Source organism: Octopus bimaculoides, chromosome 20 (assembly GCF_046866305.1).
Source record: "Octopus bimaculoides isolate indiv1 chromosome 20, ASM4686630v1, whole genome shotgun sequence".
NCBI lineage: Eukaryota > Metazoa > Mollusca > Cephalopoda > Octopoda > Octopodidae > Octopus > Octopus bimaculoides.
This window is the reverse complement of record NC_142947.1, coordinates 34,698,986-34,710,247: the sequence shown is the minus strand read 5'-3', so window position 1 is coordinate 34,710,247 and position 11,262 is coordinate 34,698,986. Positions and strand designations below refer to the sequence as shown.

General features: G+C 31.9%; 1 long non-coding RNA gene across 3 annotated transcripts in view; it reads right to left on the bottom strand.

Annotated features, from left to right (window-relative positions):
• Positions 1 to 11,262, bottom strand: part of LOC106882367 (uncharacterized) — a 102,577-nt gene that overhangs the window by 80,968 nt on the left and 10,347 nt on the right. The window contains exons 2-3 of one of the 3 annotated variants that reach the window (XR_016237649.1): positions 5,062 to 5,635; positions 2,914 to 4,353 (exon numbers count right to left, since the gene is read on the bottom strand). This is a non-coding gene — a long non-coding RNA (uncharacterized LOC106882367). Of the gene's footprint in view, positions 1 to 2,913; positions 4,354 to 5,061; positions 6,261 to 11,262 lie in introns of those variants that run through there. The other 2 variants (XR_016237648.1, XR_001410990.3) reach the window with 2 other exon arrangements.

Below are 11,262 nucleotides of genomic sequence, written 5' to 3'. Positions count from 1 at the left end.
CTAAAAAGGAAAAGATCTTTTGTTGTTCAACTATTTTGTTAAACTTCAAAACAATACTAAAACATATCCAAGAATACGATAGTTATCTTAGCCACTTCATTGACAACCTAACCAGAAAGCTCTATACACAAACTTTGGATTAGATATATTAGCATGCCTGCATTCGACATCTTTTATAGTGTACAAATTTCAATACTTTAATGCAATAGATATATGTCGCATCATATAACATTTGACTTACGTGATAATCTAAAAATACTTCAGCCCATCACCAGTGAAATGCATTGCCTACATGTGTCGATTAGTTTAGATTCTATAAAATGTTTCAATGCTACACAAGCTTTGACATCAAAAGGATCAACATTCTACTTGCAAACAGAATATAATTCATGTAGCAGTTATTGATGAATTATTGAATATGTCTACTTTAAGCCTATCAATACACATTTACCTGGCTGTGAAATACTTTCAAATTTCATTTCGTGAAATCGAAAGGAAAACACTGCACTTTTTGTGAAAAAAAGTATATTCATGTGACTGGTTTAAGACTAAATCAAGTTATCTCCCCTTAAATCTGCAACAAAACATTATCTACTTGTTTTTGCGAGTCGTACCGAGAGAATTCAATAGGAGTGGAAAGTTCTTTTTAGGAAAATAATGAAAAGAACATTCCATTCCTTTAAAGCAACTCGTATGTCCACTTCTGCCCACTCCCGTGTTAGTGAGTACTTGTATATTATTTAAATGGTTTTATATTGAAACAGGATTACAATAGATCCAATCCAAAGTTAAACTGTGCACTAATTTTCTGGCAGCATCTAGAAACTTAATATTAGCTAGAAATTTATCTTAGAAAGCGCTGCACCACCTTGATAGTTTAGCTGGCCTATACTTTGTCCAGGGTATGGTACCATTATAGTTACATCGAATAGTTTTCCCCATTACGAGAAAACCAACATACAAGATGCTATTAACGTTACATTTATAAGAAACAGACAAGCGTTTGGAATGAAGCACATTTTAAAGCCTAAACTTATATTTTCGACAATCTTTTAAATTTGTTTACTTGTAAGGATAGCGTGTGGAAGACGAATATGAAAAAAAAAAAAGCGCTGACGACCCTGGGGGTGTGAAGGGGACTTTCAGAAAATTCACAAGACCCGATATTTCCGTCATTGGGGGGTGGATATAGATTTTTTTTTTTTTACGGAATCCCCATGTTTTTGGTTACGGAAGAAAAAAGTTTGATAAATTTTCAGACTAACACCCGAACGATTTTCACTAGGGTGTTAGGGTTGGGGTTAGGCAATTCCGTCCCTAACCCTAACCCCCTAGTGAAAATCGTGCGGGTGTTAATCTGAAAATTAACCAAAAGCTTTTCAAAATTTCATCGTTATTGCAGTTTTGGCTGTTATTTCTAGCATGTAGATAGCCTGCTTAAAGGCCTACGGGTATCTATGTGTGTGATCCTCCATAGCTAAAAATGTGGGATTCCGTTAAAAAAATCAATACACATCAATTTTCCCAAAAGTTATAACGGAAATATCGGATCTTGTGAATTTTCCGAAAGTCCCCTCCCCACCCCGCATTTAACACATTCGTTTTCGACACACTTGTTGACACCGACCCCCAGGTTGGTTAATTTTTTTTGTTCCCGGGCGAAGGTCTTTATATTTGACCATGAATTTTGCAACTTTTTACAGAATCCTAATACCACACATTGGAGGCGGGGAATGTAAAAAAATATCCTAAAAAAATTACAACCAATCTAGTGTGATGCTTCGCCAGCATCACACGAGATAAACTTCTACAAGATATTAACCAAGACAAAACGAAAACGAGAAACTATGTTATCAAATTATGTAGAGTCCCAAAACCAACAGATCAAATAATCCCTCCCTGACCTTGTTCCCTAACTTGGTAATCGTTTCAACTCGACAGAACCAAAACAAACACTCGGTTGTTTCCGTAACTCGACAATTCATTTCGGATATCTTCGTGACAGTTGCTGAAATGGAGAAGAAAGCTAACGTGTTGTGCGCGCGCACGCACACACGATCCATTAGCCTTTTCCATTTTAGCAATTGTCACGAAGATAACCGAAGTGAATTGAGTTGTCATGGAAACAGCCGAGCGTTTGTTTGGTTCTGTCGAGCTAAAACGAAGGATTACCCCTAACTTCCAGATGGTGTAAATTGCAATTATAACGAAATTTAATGTGAGAAAGGAAAAAAAAAAATACATGGTGTACGTTGCGCGCTCACCATGTAAAAGCTCGAAATTATGAGAAATACCCATTTATATATGGGTATCCAATTTTTGGCAATCTTCAAGTTTGGGGGGGGGGGGGGTAAAAAAAATTCATGGGAAGTAACTGAACGTCTTACCAGTATTCTCCGTACATCTGTTTATAAATAAATCACACGTGATTTGATTGACGTTGGGGTGTGATTTATTTATAAACAGCTGGAAGAAAACGAATACTGGTAAGTCGTGCAGTTATTTCCCTTGAATATTTTTATTTACCCCCCTAAACTTGAAGATTACCCAATTTTTTATATCCACTTAAATTCCGATATCATCGTAATTTACATCTGAATGTTACTTGGAAATTTTCGTTACAAAGCACCCATTTTTAATGAAGTTGAAGAAACAAAATCTAGAGTACATTAAAACTGCCAGCTTATCCTTAATGAAATCATTTTACAGTGACAAAGCATAGTAGGAAGTTAAACTTCAAAAATACAATCTTATCTTTGTATTTGTTCATATCAAAATTTCCACATCTGAAATCATTGATATATTATCTAGTAAAACCTCTTTAAACAAACAAGAGTTTAATCAAATCATCTGCTATGAACTACAAAGCTAAAACAAGTAGAGACTGCAAACTCATTTGGTGACAAGACTTACCTTAACCAAAAAACCATGGCCCAGGCAATCGTTATGTGTAGCTTGGTTGAATAAGATTTAACAGCTCCCCAATATTTGATGGCTTTTTGTCTACCCTGTCACAGAATAGCCTTTCTATAATTCTTCTAGTTTTTTTTGCCAAAGAAGCTGACTTCGTCTTGCCAGCATCTCAGCCCCATTTTCATCCAGGTAAAATCGTGTTGGGGGGAGAAAAAGACAAATATTGGTACAAATTCCAATACTTTTATCAACAAACAATATTTACAACATCAATAGCCTGAAGCTAATAAACTTACATCTAAGACAATTTCGGGCACAATCACTCATTCACGATAATATACCTTGTTTTAGTTCTAAGAATATTACATGACTCAATTGCAGAATAAACTTAGCAAGCTTTCATTGAAATACATTAACAATGCTAATTATATAATTTCAAAAGTTAAAATATAAACATTCTAAATACAAAGGGTTTCGAGAAATGAAAGCAAAATGAATTCATTCCCCGCATACAAGCAAAATATTTAATATTTGCTACCAATCTTTTCTGATTAGCTTTAAATTATCACTCGACAAAGGCCAACAACTTCCACATAATTCAGAATAACTCATCTTCATTTATAAACTAGTCAAGACAAGCGCGTAACGAATATTACTATATTCCAATTCTGACTTTGGAATTGAAAGAAGTCAAAATATCAATAGTAACACGAGCTATAAATAGCTTGACAAAGTGTAATAGTAAAAATTTATCCTTATGTCATCAACATTTGTTTCCCTTGCCAGGAAATGGCTAAACTTTGCATGGTGAAACATCCCTAGAATAAAAATAGCCAGCTAAAACAAGTGGCTTCCCAAGAGTGGAAAACACATTGCACTTGAAACTATATTTAGATAATTACAATTTCTTGTTGCACTAAATACAAAAAATTAATTTGTCAATTCCTATATAATCACGTTTACTAGAATATTCTGCAACAAAGCTAACTTAAGAAGCATCACACTGATATTTCCCATACAAACTGTCTTAAACGAGTTCCGATTCCCTTAAAGTAACAGTACTATCGATCGAGAATATTCACAATCCAGTGTTGCCATACCGCATTAGTGACCATAAAATATACACAATTCAATACAGATGTCAAAATCAATCATTCACTCAACACGAGTCACCATCACCATCTAATACATACAAGTGACAACATTCATATCGTGTCCACATACACAGGGTAGCAAAAGTAAAACACCAGGGTTTACCTGAACCGTTGTTTAGATATCCTTTGTTGTATCTGTATGTACACAATATGATGGGGAGACATGAGCCTGGACAAGACAAAGGGTTTGGGTCCAAAGTAGCCAACTGGCGGCAACCCGTGGACCGGAGCGCGAGAAATGACAGACCTTGCTGTAGTCTCAAAAACAGGATTCTCAAGGTGAACACTGTAGCCATAAAATACAAACAAATTGCGTGGACGAGAAAATGCTATAACACAAGCAAGCATGTTTAAACAACTCATTGTTAGAGAAAATTCTTATTATTTTATCTCGAATTCAAACAGTATTCCAAAAACTCGGACTTTTCCCCCCAAGAATGCAGGTCTGGCACATGAAATCGTTGACCTAAAATCCCCATAACGCGACCATCAAGCAAGCCCTCAAAGACGACCATCTTTGAGGAGCAAATCTACGTCTCATCAGATCAAATTTAATCTTCATAAAATGTCATCACATTAGCATTAGGAAAATGCTTCGCATACTGACAAATGAAGTTTTGATTAGTTAAGTTCGTCACTGGTATTTAAATACAAATTCATGTAAAACAAGATTCTAAATTAACGTCAATTTAGCTTACGAATCTTTTCGTCATTATTACGTATGACGTATTTTATGTTCTAATAAAACAGAAGTCTCTAAACTTAATTCGAAAAAAAAAATTCCGTCATAATTCTCAAATAGTCAGAACTTAATTAAAAACTAGTGCTTTCAACAATCGTTTTACAATTACATTAACTGTGAAGACTTTTTTAAATGTCAATTTGAAAAAAAAAATTAGTCGACAAAATAAGGTCACGAACTAAATACAAAAGACGTAGAAATAAATCAAAATGGCGTCTCAAGGACACTCGACCTTTACTCAACACAACTTACAATTTTACCCACACACGTCACTCATCACACAGTAAGCAGGTTATTTCTTCTAGTAGCAGGAGTTCCGTCACAAAATGGTTTATTTCAATTTTATAAGGCCAGCTTTCTCCTATTGAGGCATATGGCTATAGAAAAAAGAAAACCACGAACAAAGAGAATTGCGCCGCAACAAATTTCGCGATTATTTCAATAAAATGAAATTATTTTAAGCATTTACACTGTAACCAATATATATGTAGTTTCTTTTAAATTATTTTATGTGTCTTTTTTTTTTTTTTCGCTTATCAAGAATTTTTATTACATTTGGAGCTGTAAATGTATAGAAGAATGTAAAGAGAAACCTTACAAAAAGTGGTGTTTTGATTGCCCGTGTACTTTTTCCAAGCTGCCAGGGTGGATGCGGAATACATTAAAACAGTTAACCATGATTACCCATAAAATGTAGGAATATACGCAGGAATTTAGGCAGAAATGGCATGAGTCTACTTGGGAACCAGGATAGATCAGTGAACCTTTGATTCTCACTATGTTGACAAGCCAGGTTGTCGAAATATTTCACTCCTAATAACGTTAACTGCAGAAGAAAAAGTCAAGTAAAATATTAAAAAGAATAAATAGACATATGTATAACACAAAATACAAATGTTTTATTTTCTGATATTTTACAAATGTTGCACAAATAATTATGTTTAAATTTCGAAAAAATAAGGAAAAAAAGTTTTACGACAAATTGACAAGAACTTGATCAGGCGACCGGGTACTGCAACTGCTGGAAAATAGTACACCAGTAGTATTTATACTAATAGGTCTAATCACATTTTTCAGTATTAATACGCACCCAAGGTAAAATATAGTTCCATTCACATTTTTTTTATATTTTCAAATACAATTAAATCTAATGGATATTTTCCTTGTCCATCAAATAAAAATTATATATTAATTATATATAAGAAAAAATATATGAAAATTTAAAACTTATAATACGATATACATAAATAGTATCATAGCGGAGGAATTTGTTAATGTCTGTTCTGCAACTCACACCCACGTCTTGATCACGTGTTGTTTACTGCATAGTATTTGCCACGTCACTCCATGGCTTAAAAAAAAAGCTTACAGCCCCCCCTCCCTTCCGCCATTTTGCATCTGTCGAATATTAAAGTAAATATTTACAAAAATCGAAAATATAGAATAATTACTAAAGAAAACTCCGATTGTTATTGTTTTAACAAAATATATTTCTTATTTTCTGCACTGAAAATTATTTCATAATCATGTTTAAAAATAAAAAGAAATAGCGTCCCGGAAAATGAACTGAATGTGGGATAGTTGATTTTTAACTAAGAAAGTAACTAGTTTGACTAAAAATAAAAATCCTTTTATATAATCTTTTACTCAAAAATTTGTTAAGAAGGTATAAAAATATATATATATCAATGCGACATATAGAATGATGGTTGATCGCCATTGTTAGAAAACTATAGCGTTGTGAAATTTAGGTTATTCGAATTAGTCAATAATAACTCCCACTTTCCATGGTTCAAGGGTTATAAACATTTTTATGTCTATTAAAATATATATAGATTATAATGTTAATAATAATAGTAATAATAAAGTCGCTGAGAATGGTTTTAAGTATGGTTTCACAGTTTTATACTTACGAAATACAAAACCGAATTAATCGAGTCATATGTAGTTTTAAAAAATAAATGCTAACGAACGGAGAAAAGATCAGCTAAAGTTAAAGCTAATAAATAAATAACTGACGAAAAATCTCCAAGGAAACTAAGACGTATTTATTATCACGGAAAGACGCTAAACTTTCTGGATCACCGAAGTTCCTTTTTCGGAATAAACTGATAATTTCATCTTTTTTTTTCTTTTTAGCTATTAAATCGAGTCATTAGTTTAGGAAATTCAATGAGTAATTTTTTGTATGTGTTTGTATTAATATATATAACACACTCAAATATAAATATATGAATGTGATATGTGAGTGTATATATATATATATATATATATATATATATATATATATATACATATGTGTGTATGTATGTATAATTTAAATAATATAGAGTAAAATCAGTAATAATTTTACAAAGTAGTAAGTACGTAAATAAAAACCTTATAGGCAAATTTTACAAATTATTCTATATATCTATATTTAAAGATATATATATATACTTATATACACATATACACACACACATATATATATACATAGACACACATCATATATATATATAAAGATCCTTTCAATACACTATTTTGTGCAGTAGCAATTTGTAAAATTTATAGAAAAGTATCGACACAACAATCTTTTCTAATAATGTTAAGCGAATCGCCATAATTTTTTTTAAACATGGCGTTGGAATATTTACAATAATCAAATGCATTTATATAGTAATTATGATTATCCACCTTAATGTTTTTCAAACATTTCTTATGTATATTAAAATGTATATATAATAAAGAAACAGTTACTAAAACTATTTTACAGTAGTAGTTAAAACTAACAATAGTATTTCTTCTATGAGGCTGTGGGGATAGCCATTATTTATACATTTATATTAGTTTCGTGTTAAAGCCATGATGGAGCTATATTCGTTAATAAGAGGAAATATCTCAAAAGAATTTTATTTTTAATAAAACTTAAAACAAGCGATCATGTGCGTATAAACATAAACACACAATTTGGTATCGTTGACGTATATATATATATATATATATATATATATATATATATATATATATATATATGCATGTATGTATATTTTGTCGCATCATCAATAAAATAAAGCATCGAAACAACAGGTTTAAATCGATAATGGAACGACGCTTCGTCGCCATTGTTATTGAGAAATTTAGTTTAATCGAATTGGTCAATATATCATCTAAAACTATCATTTTCCGTAGTTGAATTTATTCAAATATTTCTGAAGTTTATTGCAATATGTGCAAAGAAACTATTTGGAATATTTTATAGGAGTAGCTTGAAAGTAATGACAGTATCCTATGACGTAACGGTTCCCATTTTTTTAACAAGTTATAAGGGACTATCCTACTTTACGAGTTCTTTTATTTCAGAAAATGTAAGATAAATAAGCATTCTCGTGTGTGTATATATATATATATATATATATATATATATATATATATATACATATATATATATATATATATATATATATATATATATATATATATATATACATATATATATATATATATATATATATATATATATATATATATATATATATATATATATATATATATATATATATATATAACATAACAGTATATTTAGATAATGATATTTAATGTGTGTTTATACATGCTGTTTCAACTAAAGAAAAATCCTTTTTTAAAATACATAACAATAAAAAAAAACTGGAGTCAATTTATTCGACAAAAATGCTTCAAGGCGGTGCCCCAACATGGCCGCAGTCTAATGACTGAAATAAATAAAATGAAAATGAAAACCATCGATACAACAGATCGAAGTTTATATTACATATATACACACATGTAGAGAGAGATGTGTATGTATATCTATCTATCTGTATGTATGTATAGTTCTACGGAGGAAATACTTGGTGACGTTATCAATAAATTATGTAAGGTGTGGAAACGACGGAAGGAATGGCGCATGGTCGCCATAGTTTATATATTTGTAACTATGGTGTTAAGAATGTTCCAATAAGCTAATAAATCAACTACAATAATCCATAGATAATAGTGTTATTGAGAATATTGGTAACGAAGTTATTATTGAGAATGCTAGTAACGAAGATATTTTATCGTGTTAAGTTACCAATATTATACATTTGTTAAAAGTAAAAATAAATCTCACTATCCTGTCGTGTGTGAGAGTAAACTGTCACTGTGTAAATATGTGTGTGTGTGCATACATTCACACGCATTCCACATACACATATTGTATATATATATGTAAGGGACTATCCCTTATTTTACATAGACATAAGCATATCTATTCATTCGTCCATCTTCCCTGTTCACTATAACTGGAAGGGTCGTTGGGATAGAATCCTCAGGCACCTCCTCCATTGGGTCCTATCAGAAGTAACTATTATTGGAATTTCTGGCTGGATTTCCAAGCATGTCCAATTGACACCATGGATATTATCCAACCATATTGTACTGGGTCTACTCTTGGGTATCTTGTTGATTGGTTCAGCTTGAAGAATCCATCTTGCAATTCTCTCCTGCAACATGTCAGATGGCTTTGGAACTCAGACACTGAGGCAAAGCCAACCTGGGTTGATATCATCAATTTTTTTAAATGGAGACAAGAGAAAGTGCTCTAATTATAGAGAAGAATCTCTTTATTCAGCCTCCCCAGTAAAGTCTATGATTAGTGTCTGGAAAAGAAATGTTGGGAAATTGTTAACTTCAAGCTAGCTGAAGAATGGCATGACTTCCATCCTGGTCACAGCACAACCAACCATCTTTCAAAGATCTATAGATACACACACACAATACTACATATATTACACAGGCATGGCTGTGTGGTAAGAAGTTTGCTTCTTTAACCACATGGTTCCAGGTTCAGTCCCACTGCATGGCACCTTGATCAAGTGTCTTCCACTATAGCCTTGAATTTGGTAGACAGAAACTGAAAGAAGCCCATCATATGTATGTATGTATGTATATATATGTATATATATATATATATGTGTGTGTGTGTGTGTGTTCATATAACAATATCTACCAAATGTATTAGTAAGATAAAACATGTAATCGTTACCAAAATAGCAAAAATTCGTCCACAAAGGTCTATAGTAAACCCCTTATGAATCGATCTCCTTGGTTATATATCAAAAATTTAAATAAGAGCTTTGACGCTAATATCCATATATATTAAAGTTTATTACCTATGTAACCATTTCTGTATAAGGTCAAATTCAACTCTTAATTCTAGTTAAATAAGTAAATTTCCTTACACATCCTCAGGGTAAAGAGTAAATACAAAAAAAAAAAAGATTATACATTTTTTGGGGTGTTTACTCTTTACCCTGAGGATGTGTAAGGAAATTTACTTATTTAACTTGAATTAAGAGTTGAATTTGACCTTATACAGAAATGGTTACATAGGTAACTAGCAGAAATATCCAGCGTTGCCTGGATTAAAGAAAAGAATGAAATTCGAAAATGCCTTTTAGATCTCTAACATGACACATAGATTATGCAGTTCTCAACAGTAATTAGCTGAGGTATAAACTATTAATGTCAATAACATATTTTGTCCAATGTTCTCACTGTTAAAATTGTTTAAAAAAACAGGTAGTTCTTTGTCTTTGCAATCACCTTCAATTGTCAGTACTTATTTGAAACACATTGAACCTGAAAATGCGTAAACTTGAGAAGAACCAGCCAGCAAGCACTCCTCTCCTGTTAAAAAGTACATCAACTCCATGCAAAATACATTTAAATGAGCATTCATTATAATGGCATTCCCACATGCATTCTTTTCAAGTTATTTGGATGTTACACTCGCTTGCCCTAAGCCTTATTGCACGCAAATGGAGAAAACGTTCACTGCGTATATATCGATCGCTGTAAGCTAGCGTCTAACAGCTTTGGCTTTTTAATGCACAAAAATTGAAATTATTTTTTTTCTGTGCCTCTGATTAAAATTTTCGAAAAACAAACCCAGCCACATTACTTGGAAAAAATAATCTTTATTGTGCTGGTTTTTCATAAAATTTCACGCATGGGAAAGACAACAAAATCGCCCCTCCCCACTTTGAATGGGATATTCCTATCTTAAAAAGTAATAATTGATTATCTCGGTAACCATGGGAGTTGGAGGGCAATAAAAATCTCCTGAACATGAGCGGGCCATGCTGCCGCTCTGTGCTGAATTTCACGCGATTCCACTGCACCGTTCTCGAGTGAATCTGCCAACACTCAATCAATCAATCAATCAAGCAATCAAGAACACTGCAATTTATAGTATTGATAAAAACTTTAATATATATAGATATTAGTGTCAAAGCTCTTATTTAAATTTATATATATATATAATTATGTGTATTTCTTCTATCTTAATGAATAAAAATTCTTCTGATAGAATAAATGGGTTAATAGAAACCAATGTAGCAAAGAACACAAAATAACTGTGGTTAGCTCCTGTTTTTAAGGCAGGAACTCCTTGAAATTTTGGGTATTTGA